The sequence below is a fragment of the Chinchilla lanigera genome, unplaced genomic scaffold (assembly GCF_000276665.1).
Source record: "Chinchilla lanigera isolate Chin_1 unplaced genomic scaffold, ChiLan1.0 scaffold00084, whole genome shotgun sequence".
Classification (NCBI taxonomy): Eukaryota; Metazoa; Chordata; class Mammalia; order Rodentia; family Chinchillidae; genus Chinchilla; species Chinchilla lanigera.
The window spans coordinates 6,241,585-6,267,597 of record NW_004955485.1 but is presented as its reverse complement, the minus strand read 5'-3'; the positions used below and the strand labels follow the sequence as shown (position 1 = coordinate 6,267,597).

The following is a 26,013-nucleotide window of genomic DNA, read 5'->3' as shown; positions in this document are numbered from 1 at the left end:
TTCCTTTCCTTTCCTTTCCTTTCCCTTCCTTTTATTTTTTGGTGCTGGGGATTGAGCCCAGGTCCTCCTGCATGCTGGACAAGTGTTCTACCACTGAGCGACCCTCAAGCCCCTTCTTTTCAAATGTAAACTTTTGAGGCTATAAAACAACTTTTGAGGCTATAAAACATTAATGGAATTCTTTAGTTCCTTCCCAAAGGTTTTGATATATGGTATTTTCATTTAGTTCTAAATGAAAATTATTTTATTTTAAGAACTATTCCTCCTTTGAAAAGTAAGTCTTCAAAATATCCACTACTTTAAGAAACTCAGGGAGTTCAAAGAGGACATGACACAAAAGATAATGAAACTACAGTATCAACTAATCTATGTAGATGTGGGAGAAACAAAACATTTGAGGAGCTGATCAAAATGTTTCAAAACATAAATGACAAATTTACCAAAGATATAGATACTGTGAAAAGGTGCCCATCAGAAATCCTGGAGATAAAATATTCTGTAGAATTCATAAACAGAAATGACCTCTGTGAAGACCAGGGTTTCAGAAATTGAGGACAAAATGGAAATTCATGATGAATTACTTAGAGAAAACTTAAAAATGATAAGAAGACAAGAAAAATTCATCCAACAGCTACCAGATGACACAAAGAAGACTAACCCAAGGCTAATAGGAGCTAGAGAGAAATTAGAAGACAGCACACATGGAATAAAAAAATCTGTTTACAGAAACAATAATAGAAAATCTCCAAGTAGGAGGAAAGATCTCAACACACAGGACACCAAGTAATTACAGCAAAAAAGAAGCTCCCCTCAACACATCATAGTCAAAATCCCAGATGTTCAACTAAAAGACAGAATCTTAAAAGCTGTCATAGAAAAGAAAAAAAAATTACACGTAGGGGTAAACCCATTAGGATTATAGCAGGCTTTGCAACACTAACTTTAAAGGCCAGGAGAGATAGGAGTGAAGTGTTTCAAGCCCTAAAACTAAACAACTTTCAACCCAGACTAATATATCCTGCAAAACCATCTTTCAAAATTGATGGAGAAATAAGAACATTCCACGACAAAGAACACCTTAGAAATTTATGACCACCAAACCAGCATGCCAAAAAATTCTCAAGATAGCCAGAAAGAGACAGTGAAGCAACAAAGTGAGCCAAAAAAATCAGATGGAACAAGTACATCAAGCAACACAAGTAGTTAAATAAAAAAGGATAAAGAAAAAAGTTAACAACAGAAAAAGAATGCAACAACAGTAATAAGTCAATACCTTTCAGTAATAACTCAATGCAAATGGCCTCAACTCCACAATTAAAAAACACAGGTTAGCAGACTGGATAAAAAAACAAAAAACAAAAACACCCAAACTCCCCCAAACAGAACCCAGCCGTCTCATGTATTCAAGAAACTCATGTAACCCAAAAAGAAATTCATAGACTAAAAAACATCAAAGGGTGTAAAACAACATTCCATGCACTAGGACCTGAGAGCAAGCATGGATAGCACTTCTCACACAAAGTAAGCCTCAAGCTAAACCTGATCCAAAGAGGCAAAGAAGGTCACTGTGTGTTGGTTAAGGGAACAATTCAACAGGAAGAGATACCAACTGTAATTATATATGCACCAAATATCGGAGTTCCTAATTTCATAAAACAAACACTGCTGGATATAAAAGATCAGATAAACACCAACACACTCTTAATACCCCACTTTCACAAGAAGACAGATCAATGATCTCAACTCAGTGAGTTAAGATCAATGAAAGAAAAAAATCAATAAAAAAGTCAGAGTTGAGCCACACCTTTAAACAAGTGGACTCAGTAGATGGTACAGAATGTTCTACCCTACTACAGTGGTAGCGCAGTTCACGGGCATAATTCATTCCACAATTTGGGACAAGACGGCCACATTTGTGTTCAGGCGGGAAAGACGACCGTGGTTGTGTTCGTCACCTGATACAGAGTTTGCAAAAAACCACAACGTTTTGCCAGACACTTCTGTTTGTGAACCAAATTGTTCACAAAACTTCTCATGAGCCAAGTACTACTGTTTAATAGGTACACATTCTTCTCACAGCGCACAGAACTTTCTCCAAAATAGATGTCATAATAGTCCATGAGGCCTGCTTACACATATACAAAAGAAATCACCCCATGTGTACTACCATATCAGTGTACACTGAAACTGGAAATCAACCACAAAAGAAAACAAAGACATTTTATAAACATCTGAACATTAAATAACATGCTTTTCAACACTCAGTGAGTCAAGAATAAATCAAAGAATATATTAAACAATTCCTAGAAGCAAATGACACTGCCAGTAGAACACCCCAAAACCAGTGGACCACAATGAAAGCAGCCCTATAAGGGAAGTTACTGCAGTCAGTGATACATGGCAGAAACAGAACAAGTTCAAATAAGTAACCTAAATGTGAGCCACAAAATACTCAAAACACAAGAACAGACCAAACTCAAACGTAGTTTAAGGAGAGAAATCATAAAGAATAGAGCAGAAATGAACAAAATTGAGACTAAAAAACAATACAAAGACTCAATGAATCAAAGAGTTAATTTTTAAGTGAACAAAATAGCTAAACCTTTAGCTAAATTATGAGAGAGAGAGAGAAAGAGAGAGAGAGAGAGGAAATCATATCAATGGATTAGAAGTGAAAAAGGCTATATCACAATGAACACTGCTGAAATCTAGGAGAGCCTTGTAACTACAATGAAAAATCGTACTTCAATAAATTGGAGAAACTTAAGGAAATTGGCAGATTCCTAGACATATACAAATCACCCAAACTGAACTCAGAAGACATAAAAATTCTCAATAATCCAATATAACCCAGTGAAATTAAGACAGTAATTAAAAACAAAAGAAAAACCAGTGAAGAAAAGCCCAAGACCTGATGTTCATCACAAAACCTTCAGGGTTATAGCACAAATACTCTCCAAACTCTTTAATGAAATCGAAAAGGAAAGAGTATAGTGGTTTCTCAGTCGTCAAATGGCCCCCATGCTTGAACTTTCCACTATTTAAACAGTAAATTTTGAGAAAAAAAATCTGCTATGTGTTTATAATTTTGTTCAATAGTTGAACTGAAAATCTGACTTGAAAAAACCTGCATAGGCTGAGAGTGAGTCACGGGTTCTGTCTCACCATGGGCTCAAAGGGTGACGCTTCATTCTAAGCACGGCTCTCACCCATACAACATATAGTGCTTGTGTTGCTGTGTGGTTTGGTGCTTTATTTGCCTAAGAAGTCATGCCCATGGCTCCAAAGAAGGTTAGTGATACCAGCAGTACAGCTAAGAGGAAAACTATGGAATCATGACAGAGTTAAAGAAAGAAATCATTGTGAAATTTTTTAAACTTCTGGAAAAATGAACTTACAAGTGCAGCTTTTTGGCCTTAGAACAATTACTTGGTTTTCAATTATTTTTTATGGGAAAATATGTTCAGTTCTCGAAGTTTTTGGTGTTTGAACTTGAACTTGGAAGGAATTGAGTTAGTAACTGAGGTATCATTGTACTTCCAAACTCATTTCTAGAAGCCAGCAGCACTCTGATTCTAAACCCTGACAAGGGCCCAAATATACAAGAAAACTATAGGCCAGTCTTTTTTTAAATGAACACAAAGAGCCTCAGTACTTTTCTCTTATTGCTGAGACTAAATACCTGATGCCCAGAATCAAGGAAGGAAAGGTTTATTTAGCTCACAGTTTGTGGAGGTTTCAGTCCATACTTGGCTGGCTCCAAGGCAGGGTGGTGCATGGCAGAGGGCAATAGTTCATGGCAGCAGAAAACAGCAAAAGCTGCAAGAACACAAAGGGAGAGGAACAAGCCTCTTTTCCTTATATTGTAAGCAGGTGACCCCCACCCAGGGGGCATGAAGCACTCACATAATCTCTACGCCCTCCTCTTGCACAGGCTCAGGGTGAATACAAAGTAAGGACCCTGGCCCTAGATCAGTCACTTAGTTAACGTTCTAAACTTCTCACAGAGTGGTAAAGGCAGGTCCTTTTCACCTCAAGATGTAGAACTGCTGAATCACTTAGTCAAGCCTCTAGACTCAAGTTGACACAGTGTATCAACAATAACAGTAAGATATTAGCAAATCGAATACTATGAATCATCCAAATGATCTTATGCTGTGGTCAAGTAGGTTTCATCCCAAGTATGCAAAGATGGCTCAACATGCACAAATCAATGAATATAATACACCACATGAACAGAAACAAAAGTAGAAATCACATAATCATATCAATAGTTACAGAGAAAGCTTTTGACAAAATCCAAAACCCATTCATGACAAAACCCCCAAAGAGCATATTTATTGAAGGAACTTACCTCAATTTGATAAAAGCTATTTATGATAAACCAGTGGCCAGCCTCATGTTAAATGGGGAGAAGCTGAAGTTTTCCCTCTAAAATCAAGAACAAGATAAGGATGGCTACTATCAACACTCCTGTTCAATATAGTGCTTGAAATATTAGCTAGAACAATCAGGCAAGAGAAAGAGATAAAAGGGATATATTAGGAAAGAAAGAAATCGAATTATTATTATTTGCAGATGACATAATTCTTTACACAAAAACCCCAAACATTCCAGCAGACTTAAAATTAATAACCACATTCAGTCCGGTAACAGAGTACAAAATCAACACATGAAAACAATTGTGTTCCTGCAAACTAATAATGAATTTACCAAGAAAGAAATTTGGAAAACAGTATCATTGGCACAGTTTCAAGAAAAATTATTCAGGAACTAATCTAGCCAGGAAGTGAAAGACCTCTGCAATGAAAACTATAGAACTCTGAAAAGGGATATGGAAGAGGACATCAGGAAATCAAAAGGTACTTCCTGTTCCTGATTGGAAAGAACAAATATTGTCAGAATGGCCTCACTCCCCCACCTGATTACAGATTTAATGCAATCTCAATTGGAATACCCACAGAATTCTACACAGAACTAAAGAAAATAATCATAAAATTCATATGGAACCAGGAGAAACTCAGATTAGCAAAAGCAATTCTGGGTAACAAGAGCAAAGCAGGAGGCATTACAACCCTGGAATTCAAGTTATATTACAAAGCCATAGTCATAAAAACAGTATGGCACTGGGACAAAAACAGACGTGTGGATAAATGAAACAGAGGACATAGAAATAACCCCAGATTCATTCAGCTACCTGATCTTTGACAAGAGACAAAAAAGATGGCCTCTTTAGCAAATGGTGTTGGGAAAACTGATTATTCACATGTGAAAAATTGAAGCTAGACCATATATCTCACCATGTACTAAACTAAAATAAAAGTGAATCAAAGAACTAAATGTCAAAACAGAAATACTTAACCTGCTGCAAGATAAAACAGGTGAAACTCTAGAAGACAGACATAGGCATAGACAAAGACTTTCTGAAGAACCCCACTTGCACAGGAAATAACATCAAGAATCATAATGAGATCATAGCAACTTAAGAAACCTCTGCCAGAGAAACAACTCAAAGAGTAAACAGACAATGTACAGAACAGGAAAAAATTTGTCAGCTACACCTTGGGTAGTGGATTACATAAAGAATTCCAAAAAATTAGACTCAAAATAAAAGATTTAATTTAAAAAAGGGCAAATTACATGCATAGACACTTCTCAGAAGAAGTGTAAGTAGCCAATAAATGCATGGAAAAATGTTAAACATAACTGTCCATTAGACAAGTGCAAATGGAAACATAACTGATATTTTATCTTACCCCAAAAAGAACAGTGATCATCAAGAAATCAAATAGGAACAAATGCTACTGAGGCTGTGGTAAAAAAGGAACCCTTCTACCTTGCTGGTGGGAATGTAAATTACTACAACCACTGTGGAAATTAGTATGGAGATTCCTCAAAACACTAAAACTAGAAATTCCATTTGACCCAGCTATTCCCCCACTAGATATCCTCCTGAAAGAGTTAAAGACATCATATTACAGTGATCCATGCACACCCATGTTTATAGCAGCACAATTCATAATAGTTAAATCTTGGAAGAAGCAGTCACATGCCCATGCACAGATGAATGGGTAAAGAAAATGTGGGGGCCAGGGATGTAGCTCAGTGGCATAGCACCTGCTTGGCAAGCACAAGGTCCTGAGTGTGATTCCCAGTACAAGAGAAGAAAGAGAGAGAAAATGTGATATTTGTATACAATGCAGCCCTATTATACTACAAAGAATAAATGTGAGTCATGTTTAGGAAAATAGATGCTCCTTGAAAACATAATGTTAAGTGAAATAAATCAGACAAACAAGCTTAAGTGCTGTATGGTTGCTCTCATGTGAGAAATTCAAAGTATAAGTGAATTAAATAGCAAAAGGTTGATAAAAGGAAATGGGGGGATAGATATTTTGCAGAAAAGAATGGGCCAAGAGATGGAGGAGGGGGAAGGTGGAGGATAAAGAGAGAGAGAAAAGAATTAAGACTAGTCATGTACAGATGCCAAATATCCACAGTAGAAATTATGTATCACAAACATGCACTGATAAATTTCCAAATAGCCACCATTTGTTCTATGATAATAAAGGTCTCCACATACATGTGTCTTTAAGTTATCTTTTACTTGTTTGTGTCTCACCTTTTTAATATTGCGGTCTACACTGTATGGGTTTTTTGGAATTTTTTGAGACTTCCTTTGTGACCAACTAAATGCTTGGGTTTTGTAACTGTCGCATTGTATTTGGAAAGGTGTGCACCCTCTAAATGTTCAGGGAACTGGATTCCGTATTTGTTCATTAGCTCAACCTTGTTAAATAGTACTGTCTAAAATCTACACTTTCTCCTTAATTTTCAGTCTGACAAATGTCTCTAAAGATTTGGCGAATTTGTCTGTTTCTCCTGGTTCTGTCGTGTTTAGTTTCAAGTACATTTTAATTATGATCATAAAATGAGTAAAAGGTTACCATTTTTATTTCTTTCTGGTGAATTGTTTCTTTAGTATCATTCAGGAGCCCTCATAATAATGCTTTCATTTAAAATTAATCTAATAGTAATTCAGCTTTATTAGTTGGACTTTTTAAAGAATAATTTTTCTGTGCATGTAAACTTTTGACATCCTTGATTTCAGGCAAACCTCTTGTAATAAAAAAGCACCCTGGTTGGCTGTCTTTATTTTTTGGGTGATGTGTTCAGTCTGTTTATGTGCTTGAGAGCCTTAGGTTTATTAGAACCATCTTGTTTTGTATTAGTTACCCTGATTTTTTAATCTTCAAAAACTACTTCTGTTCTTATTTTTTATTGGATCGAGGTTTCTTTATTTCCTCTCTTTTCTTTCCACAATTACTTCTACCGCTCTACTATTTGTCCTCTTAATCTGGTTTTTGTTTCTTTTTCCAAAGAATTACCATTCTCAATGCAACTCCCCATGATTCTATTAAACACACTTTTCTAATTCTATCTTTGTCTCTGTTTCTCTTGCATTCCTTTAAAAATGTAGTGTGTGTAGCTGACATCAAATCCAAAAAGTCAGTTTCTTTACCCTTCTACAAATGATCCAGGGTCTCCAATGTTTTAATGCTAATTACATTACTATTCCTGGCATTAATTGTCATCATTGTTATTTCAGAGTCAGTTTATTTTGATTTACCAAGATGTTTACAAGTTCTTCCATTTTCTATTTCTCTACATCTCCAATTCCTTACTTTCAGCTTTATCTTTTTCTTTTTGAGGAACATCCCTTCATAGTTCTTTCAGTGATCAGATTTTTAGTGGCTAACACTCTCCTTTACTTATCTGAAGATGTTTTCATTTTGGCCTTACATACAAGTGATTAGCTGGGAATCCTAGTTCCTGTCTCCACTGTGAAGATATTGGTCCTATGCGTTCTACCTTCTAGTGATGCTGTTGAGAACTCCTGAAACCTCTCTTTTTGCTTCTAATTAGATAGCCTGCCTTTTCTTCACTTCAATTGTCCAATAGTCTCTTTGCCTTTGGTATGTTAGAATCTCAGTACAATATATTTTGATGTGAATTTAGTTTTACTTACTATGCTTAGAACTCACTTGGTTTCCTCAATCTGAGGATTCCCAGTCTCTAGTTTATTCTTAATCATTCCTTGTGGAACTCCGAGAAGATATGCTTGGGATTGTCATCCCCTCCTCTTCCTGTTTCCTCTTCTTCTTCCTCCTGTCTCCTCTTCCTCTTCTGCTTCTTTTTCCTCTGTAGCACTGGGATTGAACCTAGGGCCTACGAACTGATCCTACATCCTCGGCACTTTTAAATTTTTTTTTATTTTGAGACAAGGTCTAGTAAGTTGCTATGTTGCTGTTGGTAGTTTGGTTGGAAATGTGTTAAATCTGTATATCAATTTTGGAAGTATGGCCATTTTGACTGTATTTGTTCGGCCTACCCAGGAGCAGGAGACTTTTCACTTTCTGGTATCCTCTTGGATTTCTTCTTTCAGGGTTCTGTAGATTTTGTTTAGATGTCTTTCACTTCCTTCTTTAGGTTGATTCCTAAATATTTCATTTTTTCTTGATGCTAATGTGAATAGTATCTTTTTACTAATTTCTTTCTCAGTAGGCTCATTACCCGTGTACAGGAATGCTACTGATTTCTTGTGTGCTGATTTTGTAAACTGCTACATCACTGAACGTGGTTATAATTCTAAAAGTCTTCTGGTGGAATTTATGTAGAGTTCTTGTCATCTACAAATAATTTGACCTCTTTCTTTCCTGCATATATCCTTTTTTTTCCTTTCTCTCCTTTTTTTGGTTACATTGGCTAAGTGTTTGTCTACTTTGTTTATTCTTTTGAACAACCAACTCATTGATTTTTTTGGTCTCAATTTCATTGATTTCTGTTCTGATCTTTATAATTTCCTCCCTTGTATTAGCTTTGGATTTGAATTGTTCTTGTTTCTCTAGGACTTTGAGGTGGGTTACTAGGTTGTTTATTTGAGCTTGCTCTGTTTTTATGATGTGGGCATTCACAGCTAAAAACTTCCTTCTTAGGACTGCTTTCATCATGTCTCATTTGGCATGTTGTAGTAGCCTTATCATTTAGTTCCATAAACTGTCTGATTTCTTCTGTAACCCATTATTTATTTGAGTATATTATTTATTTTTAATATATTTGCATAATTCCTGTGTTTTCTTTTATTGTTGATTTCTAGTTTCATTGTGCTAAGATTTGTTCACATGGATGGTATAATTTCAATTCTTTTACATTTACTTAAGCTTGCTTTATTGGAAGTATATGGTCTATTTGGGGGAAATTCTATGTGTTGCTGTGAAGAATGTGTGTTCTATTGTTATTGACTGGAATACTGTAGATATCTATTAAGTCCATTTGTTCAAAGGCTTTTCAACCCTGATTTTTTTGTTGATTTTTGGTCTACTCAATCTATTTGTGATAGTGGGGTACTGATGTCCCTCACTATAATTGTGTTTATCTTTATCTGGTCTTTTTTGTTGAGTAGTACTGCTTTTATAAATTTGGGTGCATTATTGTTTGGTGGATATATGTTAATAATTGTTATATTTTCCTGTTGGATCTTTCCCTTAACCAGTATGGGGTGACTGTCTTTGCCTCTTTGGATCAGTTTGGCTTAAAATCTAATTTGTCTGAATATAGGATAGGGACCTCTGCTTTTTTTTCCATGTTCCCATTGCATGGAATATTATTTTCATCTTTTGATTTTTTAAACTGTGGGTTTCTTTCAGGGTATGCATTTCTTGTATATAGTACACTGTTGGATTTTGTTTCTTGATCCATTATACCAGTCTGTGTCTTTTCACTGGGAATTGAGACCATTCACACTGAGATTATTACTGATAGGTATTGACCTATTCCTGCCATTGCTTTATTTTCCTGTTACTAATTCCCTATTTTTCCTTCTACTTAACTGCTTACCTTACCTGGTATATGCATTCTATTGGACCTTATGTAATTGGTAATTTTATTGTCTCTGAAGGATGTTCTTCAGAATTTTTTGGAGTGCTGGTTAGGTTCTCATGAATTTCTTTAGGTATTCATTATTATGAAAATATCTTATTTCTCCATTGATTTTGAAAGATAGTTCATCAGGATGTATCAGCCTGTGCTGGAAATTATTTTCTTTTAGTGCTTGAAATGCTTCACTCCAATATCTCTGTGTCTGTAAGATTTGTGTTGAGAAGTCTGCTGTAATTCTGTTGGGTTTACCTTTATAAGTGATTTATTGTTTTTTTTCTAACCCACTTTTAAGATTCTTTTCTTGTGTTAGATATCTGGAATTTTCAGAATGATGTTTTGTACAGATGTTCTTTCCTGATTGTGGCTACTCAGAGTTCTATATACCTCACTTGTCTATATGTTAAATTCTTTTCCTTTGTTTGGAAAATTTTCTGCTATTATTTTAGTAAATAGGTTAAAAAAATGTCATTTGTGCTGTCTTCTTATTTTTTATTCATTGCAATTAATCTTAGATTAATCTTTGTATCAGGTAGGAGCTATTGGATCCATTTCTCACTTTCTGTTGTTGTTTTTAGGGTATCTTATTAATTGATCACTGACAACAACCCTGTCTTGTAGATCTGACACTCTGTCCTCACATTTGTCACTTCTGTTGTTCATACTTTTGATAGAATTTTTAATCCCCTAAACTTCTATGTGGAGCATTTTTATGGACTCTTAATTTTTTTCTATGCTGGTCATTCATATTTTGCATCATTTATTTACATCTGCTAACTTTTTATTATTGTCTTCTGTAGACTCCATGATCATTTTGTTTATTTGACCCAATATGTGTTTATATTTTCTGTGAAATTGTCACATGCCTTATTGATCTGTTTTGTTATCTTCCATGATATCATGTAAAATAATTCCATGTCTGGCTTTTGGTTTCCTCTGTTTTGATGCCCCGTGATCAGCTTTGGGGTAGTTGGGAAGTCTGGGAGGCATTTTGTTGGCCTATCTTCTCTCTTTTGTGGTGGGGGTTGTTTGTTTTGTGTTAAGCATTGGGGGTTAACTGTAATGGAATGCTTTGTTTCTAATTTTCAGTGGTTTCCTGAGGATATGCCTAACTGTTGCTCTTTGCCTCTTTCCCAGGATCCAGTCACTCCTGTTTAGTGGGGTGGGAGGTTGCAGCATGCTTGGCTCAGGTCTCCAGGAATGTGCCACAGTACTGTGAGCAATCCCAAGACAATCCAGATTCAGTGGAACCTCAGCTTATGAATGTAATTGTTTTTATGGTTTTATGATTTGCATTTGTGTGGGGAAGATGGCTGCGGTCATATTTGTTAGTGTGGAATTTGTTGGTGGAAGCAAAATTTTGCCAAACACTTCTGTTTGCCGAGTGAATTGTGCCCTGCACCAGAACTCTCTCTGTCCAGCCACCCCAGACTCATTACAGTGTAAGTGAAGGTGTGTCCTTGTTTCCACTGATAGATGAGAATATGATTAGTCTTCTGGTCTGGGTGCAGGCCCCAGGCGTGAATTAAGTGGACTGTTAGACCTGATGTTAGGCTTAATGGTGACAGTCATAGGGTCAGAAAGTTCCCTTCTCTCCCTGGGCATTGTCCTCATCCAGGATCAGGTTAGTCCTTACCTCTATCTCCCTGTGCCAAGGGGAAGCAAGACACAGAACTAGCTTAGAGTTGGTGCATGGTCTTGCCTCTGTGTGTGTGTGTGTGTGTGTGCACATTGGGTGTCTGGCATGTTCCTGCAAGCTTGCATCAGTGGGGCACCATCCTGCATGAACCTACTTGTTCCTTGAGGGGAGTACCATCTATCTAATTTGGGTTTGCTTTCTTGTATCAGGAGAGGGTCACCACACTTCTAGTTAGGATGTGCTTGCTGGTGGAAGGGGGTGCCGCACATCCGGTGTGGGCCTGTGTGTTCAAGTTGGGCTAGGTTCTAGGTTATTTAGTCTGACATGTGGCCATCAACAGAAATTTCTTATTCTAAACCCTGAGAAATGGGGACAATGATAATACACACCCATAGGTTTTTTGCTTTGAGACAAGGTCTTGCTATAAAGCCCAGTGTGTGCATCTATCTTGACCCTCAACTTGGCTGGAGGAAGAGATTCCTGGAGGGGTGAATGGATTGGAAGGACATTCACCCCATTGATGAGTTCATGAGTGAATGGGCCAGTAGGTGAGGGCAAGTTGGAAGAAATGAATCATAGTGGTTGTGACCTTGGGGTCTATATATGGTCTTGGCTCCTTCCTCTCTAGCTTTTTCCAACCTGCTCTGCTTCCCAGCAACCATGAGATATCAGCTTTCCTTTACCATGCCTTTCTGCCGTAATGTCTGTGTCTTGGACCCTACCAACCATGGACTGGAACTTCTGGAACCATGAGCCTTTAAGTTGTGTAAATCAAGCATTTGTTCAATCAACAAGAGATCTTACCAATACATCTAGGTTGGCTTTAAACTCATGATCCTCCTGCCTTGGCCTCCTGAGTGCTGGGACTACAGGCAAGCACTACCATAGCTTGCCCTACCCATAGAATCAAGTGTGTTAACGCAAGTAAAGATTAGAAGAGTGTTCTGTTATCATTAACGTTGCTATCATTAACATTACTCCTATGTGATTGACACTGTTAGTCTCCAAGTGTTTTTCAGGCCTTCAAACTTTATCCTGTTTCACTCCTCTCTGATTGTCTTAGTTACTTTCTGACAAACTGGGACAAAATACCCGACATCTAAAACCTAAAGGGAGAAGAGGTATTCTCTGGCTCACAGTCTGCAGAGGTTTCAAGGGAAGGCAGCGTGACAGAGATGCAAGGCAGCAGGAGAAGCAGAGGGTCGAGAGGGGCGCAGGAGAGGAGACAGACGCTCCCAGGCCATGCCTGCAGCGACCCCTCCCTTCCGACTGGCTCCACTTTGCAAGGTCAGGTTCAGCTATAAACTCACCAATGGGCTAATCCTCTGGTGAATATCATGTCCCTGTGCTCCAGTCACTTTCCAGAGGCCCTGCCTATGGGCATGGGAAGCTCTTGATTGAACATCTAGGTATAACCCATAACACAAACCAGCTGTTCACTCAGCACTTCCGTTTTTAAATTTTTGGGTGATTAGGCTGCCCTGTGCCTGCGTGAGATTCCTCAGCAGCTTGTGTACAACTCCCCCACCCCTAAACAAGCCTAATTATTTTGGTAAAGCCCTAGGTGCTTCAGAGGATTGGAGAGTTTCTCAATTTCATGTGTTTTATTAAATTATTAGAGAAGTTCTGGATACCTTCCCACATGAGAACATTTTTCAGTCATGAAGATTTTTTTTTATTAGTACACATTTTCAGTCCACAATAATTACAGTGATCATGGGAAGTTGGTACATGTGCATAATACATCTTAATTCCTCTCCCTCCCTCTCCCTCTCTCTCCATCCGTTCCCCTTCTTCTCCCTCCCTGTTCCTTCCAACTTCTGGTCCCCTTCCTCCTGCAAAAGCTCTATTTTCATCATTTTTCCCCTTCAGTGCTTTTGAGTATTAGAATAACTTGTAAGTGACTTCTTCATCTGTGTCATTGTGATGAAGAGATGCTGTCATCTCCAAGCGGCTAATAAGACAGAAGCTCAGCTCCCACACAGAGGCCTGGGCTCTCTGAGGAAAGGCACTTCCTAATCTGTCTAACTTCACTGCCCGACGCAGGAGAGGCACACAGTAAGTGCGTGGGAAAGTGGCTGTTGGCCTCGGCAACTCCTTATCCTTGAGATTTTGTGTAAGTTGCACCCCCCATCGGGGCACCCTTTCTTAAAGTTGGGCATCTTTTAGACAAGTTCTTGACTTCTTCATGTTGCACATCACGCTTGAAGTCATTGCAGTCATTGTACTTGTGTGTTTAATGACACTTCCCTGCTCCCTGTAAGCATCGCAAAGGCGGTTCCTGCACCTGCCGTGTGGATCGTCACATTGCCTACCAGTGCTTGTCCAGTGGCTGGCTGTGGGGAACAATGGTGTGCTTCAGCAAAGAATATGTCTCACAAACATCAAGTTCCACCTTTGAGCTGACGGGCTAGTGACTCATGCTTCCCACCACCTTTGCATTTTTTTATTAACTCTAACTTTCCAGGAGTCTGGAATGTACTGTGAGTGTAGGATCTGCAAACTTGATGCAAACTCTCAGTGTGGCCTTTGTGTGCCCAGGCGAGCTGATTCACAAGGTCGTGTGCAAACTTCTCCCCTGGCTCCGTGTTAACATGAAAATGCTCCTGAGGCTCTCTGTGCAGCTTTGATGGGTGGGAAGAAAGTCTTTTCTTTGTGCACTGAGCTATGGTTCCCTTCCAACCAGCAAGGACGATGGAAGCATAGGCAGCTGTGCCTCCTGAGGCTCCTTCTCTTTGCCAGGGCTCATTCATTCCTCACTTCTTCTGAACCCTCAGGATCAATGACTTCTTTTTTTTTAAGGTACCTGCAGGGTCAGATGAGCATATGGGCCCTGAGTGGCTGCAGTTACCTGGGCTCCATTACACCGCCATCATCATCACCCTCAAGATGGCGTTCCAGATAGTGGGCATAAGGCGTGAAGGCTTAAGAGCTGGAAGCTGCACCCTAGCCTCTTGCTAGAGGCACTAGCACCACAGGAAACACTCAGAGCAGCTGGAGCCTTCTCTCCCAGGTGGTTAGATATGGGGCGGCAGGCTCAAAGATGCACAGCCAGGGCCAGGCAAGAAATCAGAAAGAGCAAACTGTGCATATCACCGTCAGAAGTGGCTGTGGTGAAGGGCCTCAGAGTGGGAGGCAAAAGGGAGGCGTGGGGTTTGCAGTTCAGGGCCCGTGGGTCCCACCTCTAGGAGGCAGAGCACCCCACCCCAGCCCAATGCATGTAGGCTCACATTATCAAATGCTTCACTTCTCAAGAATAGCAAGAAATGTAGACTTCTACATTCAGTGTATTGAATTTTACCTATTGGCAACCCTAAGAACGCTGCTTTTCAGAGGCAAGTGTGCCAGTTACCCTTGGCCCAAGGTGGATAGTTTGTAGCCTCTAGCTTCAAGGCCTGGGGAGAAGAGAAGGTGAGGTAAAAAGGAACAGTTGGTCAATCAGTTTTACTTATTTTGATTTCTTTGATCTAATTGTTATTCCTCAGTGAACTGCAGAGCCCAAAAATCAAAAGGGAAAGAGGAGATGGGGAGATCAGAGGAGCAGGCTGCAGGTGAACAGGAAGCAGAGACAGAGGAAGTGGCACAGGGTGGGTGAGCTTCCCGGAAGCTGGGCTTCTTAAAGTGTTTTTCCTCTTGCTGCTAATTCTTATTTTATGAACTTTTCTGAAACAGCAAAGGACTTCCCCGAATTCTGAAGAGACTAAGTGTTGTCTCCAACCCCCCGATTCAGGGGCTGCATAAACACGCCATGTCTTGGCGTCTGCTCAGCACCATTGAGCCGTCTGTGCACCAGGGTGCTGGGATTCCAGGGGGCAGTGAGACAGGCTTGGTCCCAGCCCCGAAGGACTTCTTAGTGCTCTAACCACAGTGCAGGGTGACAGAGCTGGGACTCTACCCAGGACACTGCGGCATCCTGATCAGGCTTTGGAGTGGGCTGGTGTCTCAGCTTGAGCCCCCTAAATTAAGACCCTGGGATGACGCATGGGGTTCCAGTTGTTGGCGAGCTGTCCTGGAAGCTGGATTGTAGGGGAGCAGCAGAGAGACGAGGAAGGAGGAGAAGCCAGGAGGGTGGAGGAAGGAGTGATGTGAGGCCCAGTGCCACTGGGGTTCCATGCTGAAGCAGCTGCAAAGGGGTTCCCTCCAGGGAAGGGATGCAGGCGCTTGCTCAGGTGGGCCCTGGGAGACTGAGCTGCTTCCGGTACAGACGGAGGGACCTTTGTTCGTCTCTCTTTGCAACAGACAGAAAAACTGGCTCCATGTGTGCTTGAAAGAGAAGTGGGCAGAATCCATGTTCCAGGCAAGTCAGCTCCAAATTATGAATTTTGGGATGCTAAGAGGACGGGCTTCAGGGCACAATGTCTGCTATGTGAGGTCAGGATTTAGACCTCTCTGCTCTAAACTTAGCTACACATGAAATAATAACTGGCCCACCCAACTTTAGAAAAGGCTGTGGCCATTTGCCCAACCAAGTCCTCTCTGGGTCTTCCCTTGGGCTGGGGCTGCAGTTCAGTGGTAGGGCACTTGCCTAGCATATGCAAGGTCTTGAGTTTGCTCCTCAGAGCTACAAGAAAGAAAAAGAAAGATGGTGCCCAGATTTGTTCTCGTTACAGCCACCCGTTTCCAAACACTCACGGTGGGTCAGGCACCGCACTTCCCCTGCGCACAGCCCTCCGGTGGGAGGGCACATGCTGAGTACCCAGGTGTTACTGATGAGGCACAGAATGGCAGGCAATTCACCAGGGAGGTGGTCTGGCTTTTGGGACTCCCAGAATGCTAGTGTGGGTTCATCTCACTCTGGGCCTATGTGATACCAGGGAGAGCGTGGGGCCTGCACCTTAAATGTAGAGGTAGGGATGGACTATGAGGAGGGCGTTACTTTGGGGGTTTTGACAGGTGGAAACACTGCCTGAAGAGCAGAGACCCCTGAGAACACTGTGTGGGCAGAGTTTTGGTCTGTGTGGCTTCAGGACGCGGTCTTGCGCATTCTTTTCTGTGCAACCAGAGGACCAGGCAATGGGCGCAGCACTCAGAGGCATGAGCCATGGGCGGAACCAGAAATGGCTGCTCTTTTGCTGGCATCTGGGTCCTGCCCTTTCAAGGTGAACTTTGTCTCTAATTTAATTTCATGACTGACTGGATGGAAGTCTGGTTTACTTAACTGTAAAATAGCTGGAATGATCGGAGGGTATGAATGGATCTGCACAAGTTATTAGCTGTACAGGGGAGCAAAACTCACCTGGATCATTTTTAGATAATTCTCCAATAAGAGTCCTCATTTTGTGTGACCTCCTGATTATCCTACACTTACTTGGCATTTACTGTGTGTTTGGCAGGGCTCCAGGTGCTTTCTGTGTGTATTATTTCATTTAATTTTCAGCTGCACTCTGGAAGAGCTATTCCTATTTCCCATACAGATACAGAGAGGTTAGGACTTTGTCTGGGTTCCTGTGACTGGTGGTCAGTGGAGCATGGTGTTGAGTTTGGCAGGGCAGTCTGCTTCCTCAGGCTCTTCACCTGCATGCTCCATGCATGCAGTTCATTGTATGCAGACTGCCTTGGTTATTCCCTGGGAAATTCAGATTTGTCACCACATCTGGAGAGTTGCTAGTCCAGGCATGGCCCGGGGGACAGCCACATTGGTGTCCCCTGAGAGTTTTAAACTCTTAGGCCTCTCCCAGCACAGTGTATCAGAACCTGCTTGACAAGATGCTCAGACATTTGGGATACTGGTTTAGTCTGAGAAGCGGGGGGGCCCTACAAGCTGCTCACCTCTGTCTTGGTGGGAGACTTTAGTGCCCCAGAGTAAGAGCAGCAGTGCAGATGGCTCCAGGACTGACCTCCTCTCCTGGCTTCTATGCGTGGGGCCTTCTCTTGTTGCTTCATTTTCCTTTCTGAAGCCTGGAGCTCATCACCTCTCAGCCTGCTGAGCTACAGCACTTAGGGTATGCTTGTGAATTGGGCAGTGCCCAAGAAATCTCATTATTTGAAGTTTGGTCCTGATTTAGGACAGAGCAAACTCTTGGAGTGGGCTAATGTTAGTGTGGGAAGCCTCTTTCCCACTCTGGATCTTGTCTGATGGTCGTTTGGAGGGCTGGCCAGCGGGCCCAGCTCACGCGCACTGAATGTGTTGCGAGTTTGGCTCTCATCGCATCTACAGCAGCCCAGGTGACACTGATGCCGCTGTTAGTTCCACTTCCACAGAGAGGGGCGAAGTTGCCCACAAGCTGATAGATGGGGGAATAAATTTGCCCAAGAGCTTATAGCTCTGAGGTGCCAGAGTGGCGATTATAGACCCAGGTTTCAGAAACAATGGCCAACAGTGGTCTGTGTCTGCCTTGCCACCAGTTTGTTGTTTTTTTTAATTTTTTTTTTATTTTAAAAATAAAAGGAGGAAAATATTAACAGACAGACAACCTTTTACAAAATAGCAAAAGAACAGTACAGACAGGAAATTAACAATGTTTGTTGTATTACCACCTGTTTTATATGGTCTACTCTAAGAATGGTGGCTACATATGTACACGATCAGAAACAAACCAAAAAAAGAATGTATCTCATGACATGTGTTATGGCTTGTGTCTAGATGTCCTGCAAAGCCTCATGTGGTCATAGGTGGGGGTTTTCAGAGGTGGATGGATCTCGAGTGTGTGATACTGGAATTGATGCATGGTGCAATGCTAGGATTAAGGGCACTAGGATTAAGGGTGAGAGTGCTAGACATCCTAGGTAGTCTTGATAAGGTATAAGGGATAGAAAGAGGTGTGGTCAACCCTTGTTTTGCTACCTTCTGCCCACCATGAACTGTTTCTCCTCTGCAATGCCCCTCTGCCATACTACCCTGCCTGGGAGCCAACTATAATATGCACCACTGAAACCTCTACAAACTGAGCTAAGTAAACCTTTCCCCATAAGGTGTTGGGTAGTATGTCTCAGCAATGAGAGAAAAGTAACTATGATAACATGTAAAAATGATATGAAATTCAAAATTCAGTGTCCATGAATCACATTTTATTGGCACACAACCACACTCAAGTCATTCACACGTGGACCATGGTGCTTTCACAACTGGGCAGCTGTGACAGAGACCAAGTGAGTCCCAGTGCCTGCAGCACAGACTCCCTGACCCTCTGTGGAAAGAACTTTGCCAGCTTCTCCTACACACTTTAGTCTTTGGAATCTCGAACAAAGCCTCCAACTACTGTTCTCTAGTTCCTCCAAATATCACCATGAAACATTGCATTTCTGTAACTAGTTCTCCCACCTCAAATTCCAAAGTAAGAGCTCAATTATTAAAGAACGGCTTTTAAAGCTGTCAGCTTTGGGATGCCAAGAGACCCAGCCTTTCCTTCCCTGCCACGGAAAAGTAGATGTCCATACTGGACACTAGAAGAGGCCTATGGGCTGGATTCCTGAGAGGTGCTGAGGACAGCGCCCCCTAGCTTCAGGGAATAGTTTGCTAAAGTGTTTTGTGGCCCTACTTAATTTCCACCAACTGCTTCAACTGTCTTCAACCCCTGTTCTTACGAGAATGGAAAGCAGTAGGCAAAACCCAGTGTTTTCATGTGCAATTTAAAAAATACACACGTGTTTTGTGTGTTTAAGAATCAAGGTTCTCTATATTTCTGTTAAATAGACCTGCTGGAAACCAAATCATAGGGGTGCCACCCGGAACAGTGCGTAATGAGAGCAGATTTGACGGATGGAGAAAAGACCTGCTTTAAGATTGGGAGGCAGCGCTGTAATATTGTATCCCCGTGGCTGGCAGAGCAGCTCGCACGGCCCATCGTCCTGCCTTCTGCCTGCTCAGTCAGTGGTGACTCCGGGGTGGCCTCCAGCCAGCTGAGCTGAGCTGGTTGAAGATGCTCCTCCCTGAAGAGGTCTTGGGAAGCGGCGGGGTCTCACCATGTAAGCGAGAGCACTGAACAGAAGCCTGTCTGTGGGTTTTTGTCATGTTCTGGAGTCAAGTGGGAGAAGAAAGGGATGAGAAGGGAAAGTAGCTTCTGCAGAAAGAGCCTTGCTGTTGTAGTCAGAGGACGTGGAAAGTGAGGAACGGCTGGGTGGCTTCTTCTGCCGCAGGCTGTTTGTGGTGGGCCTTGGCCTGTCCACCTCTTCTTCGGGGCTCCTGGATGACACCTGCTTTCCTGCATGAGCCCTGCGTTGCAGGTGGAGGGAAGGAGAACTGAAGACGGGGCTGCTCTGAAACAGAATGCGAACCCGAGCCTGAGCAGTAACAGCCTCACCTCTAAGGGGCCGTGTGTAGGGCGCTGTGCGCCCCCACCTGCTTGCTTGCCCGAAGTGATGAGGAGGACCTTGCAGGAGGCCAGCTCCTGCAATTGTTCAGCACCTGACGCACACGTTTCCAAGGAGCGCTCCTTGCTGCCAGGGACCCTCAGCAGTTCCAGCATGGTGATCTGAGGATGGGGAGAAGGCATTTGGTCCCAAATGCAGCACTCATGGGTCTGTAACAAAATTCCTACGTTTTTCTTTTTCCTTTGGAGGATTATTTTAGATATTCTCTTGTGTGTGTGTTTCTTTTATGAGATGATAAGAGCTCCTCACAATTTTCTGGTAGTCAAGAGCATGGGCCCTATGTCCCTGGTGACTCAAGTTTCCTCATCTGGAAACCAAGGGTGATCATGCCTCTCTCCTAGGGTGCTTGGGGAGATGACATTGAAACATAAGTCACTTGGACTAGTGCCTGTCACACAGCAAACACTGCCATTGATAGTATCCGTCATTCTTTCTTTCTCTCCTTCACCTTAACACTTAGTAAAAAACAGTCGACAAGACTGCTGGTGCGTCCAAGGCTTGAGGGGAATCACTCTCTCCCTATTCCGCACATGGAGGAGCAGTACCAGAGATCATTACTGGTCTCAGGAAGTGTTACTGCCGCTGGGCGCGGCCCTAAGAAAAAGGGTGATGGTGAGGTTGTCTACGGGCCTCTGGGCCTCTGGAAGGGAGAAAGCACTTCATGTGCAGCTGTTTGGGGCTTCCCTTATAATGGCGTTCAGCTTCATTTAAGCCAATCAGTTTCACAGCCCGCGTCCCTTCACACTTGCCCGGGTGTACTTAATGTGCTCTGTTATTAAACGCCTTCTCATATTCCCTCCCAGTGGCTCGCTACAAATGTGCCAGGAACAACTCCCCAAGTGTTAGGGCCTCTCAGCCATTAGGGGTTTCTTGAAAAGAGATTTGCTCAGCGAGGCTCGGTTAGGCAGACAGAGGTTCAACACCGGCATATGCCTTAGACCGCAAGTACCTTGAGTATCTGTAGTTTCATACAGTGCGAGCACACACACAAGGGTGACAGCCGGTCTCCATCTCTGATCTGGGTAGAGAGGGTCTTGTTGATGCTGCACTTTGCAACAAATGGTTTCCAAAGGGGATTTCTTGGTTGCCTTCCTCCTCCTCATCCTCTTCTCATCTCACTTTTAAGAGCTAAGATCGAGACATTTGAAACTGCCAGAAACCCAGGAAATAGTGCCCCCGGGGTTTACTGAATTTAATTAATCAATGCATGTATTGAGTGAGCAGTGGACAGGGACCTCTGCCCACCTCATGGTGGTACTTTGGCCCCTTAGGAGGTGAAAGGCATTTCTGCCCAACTTCTCAGTCATTGTTCAGGCCCCTTCAAAGGCTCCTCCCTGTTCCACCTCCCCACCCTCCCGTGAGTGGGGAAGGAGGCGTTGGGAGTCTGGCTGGCCCCACGTTGCTGGTGGGTCAGACTGCTGAGTGTCACGTACATCCCCCCGTGTGCCGACGCTCCTTCTCTCCCAGTGTCTGTGTGGTCAGCAGACCCGAGCAAGACCCAGCATGTCCACCACCCATTCCAGCTTCTGTGTCTCCAGCTGGGTCTGCTCTTTCTGGTCATCTAAAAAGCAAGAAAGAGAATAGGTCTCCAGAGCCAGCCAATTTCCTAGTCCAAAGGACCAGAGAAGTCTTACTTATATGGGGCAGTATGTAGTCCAGTAGAAAAACAGTGAAAAAGAGAGCTTATTGAGGCAGGGTACTGGGGACTGAATGCAAGGCCTTTGCACTGAGCTATATATTTAGCCCCCTTTGTTTTTGTTTTTAGACAGGATCTTGCTAAGTTGTCCAGGCTGGGCTTCAGCTTGTGATCCTCCTGCCTCAGCCTCTCAGAATGCTGGGAATACAGGTGTGTATGATGTGCCCAAAGCCAGCCAACTGCTGGGTGCATCATATCTGTGAGTCCAAGGTCACTCAGAATGTTGTATGATCATGCGCAACTTAAGTACTGTAAGCCTCAGTTCTTGGTTTTAAACAAGACCATCTCTCTCAAGCTTATAGCACGTTTGCACTTAGTAAGTCTTAGCTGTTATTACCATGGCATTATATTTTAGAGTTGGACTCAAGAAGGGCCTCCAAAATAGTAACTAACAAGGGCTTCGTATAGCTCAGCATTGCATACATGAGCTCACTTTTGGAAACGATTGCCTGGTCTTAATCCCTTCTATGGTGGCTGGTCATTCATTGCTGCACTCCTGGAATACGGTTCTGATGAGCTCTGTATCAGGTAGCTTTTGCTATGCAGCAAATCATCATACAACTTCATGGCTTGAAATAGTCATTTATGAGGTCCTGATTCTGTTAGCAGGCAGTTTGGGCTGGATGTGGCTGGCTTGTTTTTCTGTTAGGCTTGCCTGGGCTCACTTATGTTTTTGTATCCAGCTGCTGGGTGGCCAGGAGCTGGTTGAGCTAGGTGCATTGCTCCCAGCACAGTGATTGGTACTGGAAAGTTGGCTGGGTCCCACAGGAGTGACTGAGCCATCTATCTCCATGAGGCTATCCGAGATTGATTTTCATGGTGGCAGCCTCGGGCTTCTCAAGGGCAACAAGAGAGCACAAGCCCCAGTGTGCTACACTCTTTAAGTTCATCTGTGTCATGTTAGCTAGTGTCCCATTGGCCAGAGCAAGTCACATGGCTAAGCCCAGGGTAAATATGGAGGTGAGCTTTCCAGGGTCAGAGGTACGAATGGCCAGGGTTACAACAGTACAGTGCAGTTGCCTCTCTTTGTGAGTTTGGGTGGAAATGCCTTGTATGTAAGCATTCAACTGGTACTCAGAATTTTTTCTTAAGTCTTTTTGTCAGATACGGTATTTTAACATGCCTGGCATCTGGTGGCTGTCCTTGGATTCTATTGTTGGCATGATTTCCTTTCATTTAATTTTTTTATTTCCTTTATTTGGGAAATTACAGTTTGCTGCAGGACATGGTTCTTTTTATAGGAGGAACAGCTGTGATGTCATAACTGAGCACATTCCCTTAGGGATATGAATTTCCCCCTACACTTTTGGAAACATGATCCACAATCCATTTGTTCATTTCTATTTTGGTCTCTGACTTCAAGGCAAATGTGGAAACTAAAAATGTATTAGTTGATAAGTTAATCTTTTGAAAATATTATCAATTACATTGGCCTTTGATTTCTAGTTGTTGAACTGTAATAGGTTGGGGAATGTTAAAAAAATAATTTTTTTCTTCTTGAAATGTCTTTTAGAGTTCAGTTGCATAAAACCAAGTGAGAAGCAGAATAATGTGTTTCTAATCTCAGAAACTATTCAAGCTTTTTATAACAGTGTTTAAACAGGATTTTTTTCTTTTAGTAGAAACAGATAGCAATAATATGACTAGTAACTGAAAAGGGAAATAAACATATTAGTTAGAGTCAAACAGCTTCAGTAAGGAATTTCTCAGTGGAACATTTAGGTTCTTATTGAATCTGTACACAATTATATCTTATTCCCCAAACAAAACAGATTTTCAGTGATAAATGTTTTTGGACAGCAGCAAGATTCAATTCAGTTAATTTCAAGGTACAGATTTATTTGTGAAATTAGGAGAAAATAGTTGCCAAGAAGGACCTGGGGAGTCTTAACTATCTTCGGCTCCTCTGTTGGTGTTTTATGCAGAGATATGTCAGGAATGGAGGTGCTTCTTACAAGGATAAGAAAAATTGCAGCTGGAGCAGAAATTAATTTGTATTTATAGTGCAAACACCTACATGAATCCTTAATCTGCTTTTTTATGATTTTAGGGGAATTTATAGAATCGTTTCGATTGGAAGAAATCTCTAGTGGGTCATCAAGTTCCCTCTCCTTATAATGGCAGTGCTGATTTTATTATCCCTAAAGCAGCTCTGATAGATGGTGTCAAGTCTGGCTCATGTTTCATGCATTTAAAAATGTATATTCCCTACCCGGAGTGTATTTAATGTAGGAGACAGACTGGGAGCGGCCTATATGCCCAGGAGACTTTTCTGAGCTCATGACACAAGTCTCTTCTGGAACAGATGCCAAATATGTAGCATATTAAGCATTACCGTGATGCCATCAAACCAATTTCCTTTCCACTTCTGACAATTGGGAGCTTTCTGCCCCAGTGCATGCAGGAGCTCAGTGCCCTGTGTGTTGTGAGGTGATGGTGGGAAACTGTCCCCTCATCTCTGTGTGTCCAGAGTTCTCCCAGAGACCTGCCCTCCTCCGATAGGAGAGCCTACTTGCAAGATTATGAAGCTAATGCATTTTGGGGTGGCTGTAATCTCTCCAGAAGCTTCTCAGATGCAAAGGGGTACAAGCCCTGGTTCTCACCTGTAGGAAATGTATAGGCTATTGGAGAAGATTCCTGAGGTGTGTCTGGGAAGAAGTGAGACTGTCTGTCCGAGCAGGGTGGGAATCTAGGCCATTACTCTGTGATTCCATTGAGTGAACTGAGGTGGATGACAACTGGCGGTCAACTTATTGTTGAACTGAACCAGTTCAAGGAGCCCACCTGAGGACTCTTGCCAGCAGCATAAGGGACAGAAATGGAGAAGAAGTTAGGCCGTTGGGAGCTGGTAGAAGCTGTTGGGAGCCTGTTGGAAGCAGAGAGAAGCTGTAAGGAGCTGATGGTTCTCTTGGAGGAGCTTGTCATGCTGCTTTCCTGATGGACTCGGTTGTTTTCATCCTCTGAGGAGCTCAGGACCTTCTTGGCATGGAGAACAGCTTTGGTCCACTTTGGGGGAGCCCTGGTCCTCACTCTGAGCATTGCTTCCTGGCTCTAGAGGGGAAGATGGTGCGCTGCTCAGTCTCCTGAAGAAGCTTGTTGCAATGGCTTTCCTGATGGGAACTCAGTTGTCCTGATCATCAGAGGAGCTCAGGACCTCACTGTCGCTGAGGATGGCTGTGGTACCTTTTGGGGGAGCTCTGGTTCTTACTTTGCGCATTGCTTCCTGGCTCCAGCGCAGATCCCTCAGCCTGCTAGCACAGATCTTTCCTCCCGCTGGCACAGACTTTCTAGCTTCCACCACTGACCTTTAACCCTTCCGAGCACAGATGTGTGTAACAGGCCTGCGTGAGACATTGTCATGGGCTCTGCGCCTCCAGCTGAATTTATGCAGGACGTTATCTTGGGATCCAGGCCCTCAGCTGGATTCTTTGGTCTTTAGTGTGTGGTCAAATTTCCTGTACTCTCTTGTATATGATACTTCGGGTGACTATTATAAAAAATCTTATAAAATATGTGTCCTGTATTATTGCCCCTTTCAAAACCCCAAGCTCCGATGCGAGCTGCACACCATTATACACAGTCGCATTGCACTGGATACAGGCCACCGTGAGCACCTAGGTATGAGCAGAGCCGCAGCCTGGGACAGCACCCTGGGAGATGTTCGACACGGAAAACGGCTGTGAGGACCAAGGGCACAAGAGCAGGGAGGTGAAGAACTGGCTTCTGCAGGGGTGAAGCACACAGGTTTGGGCTGGGCCTGGAGGCCCTGCAGTGCCTGAAAGTACACTCTGGAGCAGGAGAGTGCGTCAGTTTTGAGGTCTGCTTTTACTAGTGACCAAGTCAGGGGCCTCCAGCCAATCACTAGCCCTCTCAGTGACCCCAGCTGTGAAGTGTCGATAGTAACGGCCCCTGAAGCTCAGGGCGGCTGTGGCATCAAATGAGATAACTGGCTGCAGCTCCCTGGACAGAGCTGAGTCGGTGGTAAAAAGACTTGGTCAGTGGTAAAAGCAGGACTCAGACCTGCTGTCCTACTCTGCTGCTTCCAAGCACATTTTCAGACAGGGCAGTAAGAGCTCACTGCATGCGAGGGGCGGAAAAGTGCTGTGGAAGCATGGGCAGGCCATAAAGTTTCCTCTTCCCTCCCTCCCTCCTTTCCTTCCTTCTTCCCTCCTTCCTTCCTTCCTTCCTTCCTCCCTCCCTCCTTCCTTCCTTCCTTCCTTCCTTCCTTCCTTCTATCTTTCCTTCCTTCCTCCCTCCTTTCCTTCCCTCCCTCCTTCCTTCCTTCCTTCCTTCCTTCCTCCCTCCTTTCCTTCCTTCCTTCCTTCCTTCTATCTTTCCTTCCTTCCTCCCTCCTTTCCTTCCTTCCTTCCTTCCTTCCTTCCTTCCTTCCTTCCTCCCTCCCTCCCTTCCTCCTTCCTTCCTTCCTTCCTTC

At 42.7% G+C, this 26,013-nt stretch overlaps 1 protein-coding gene across 2 annotated transcripts in view; it reads left to right on the top strand.

The window, feature by feature from the left end:
- The window catches only part of Cfap58 (cilia and flagella associated protein 58), a 110,956-nt gene that overhangs the window by 51,770 nt on the left and 33,173 nt on the right, over positions 1-26,013 (top strand). The gene's annotated exons all lie outside the window — the stretch shown is intronic.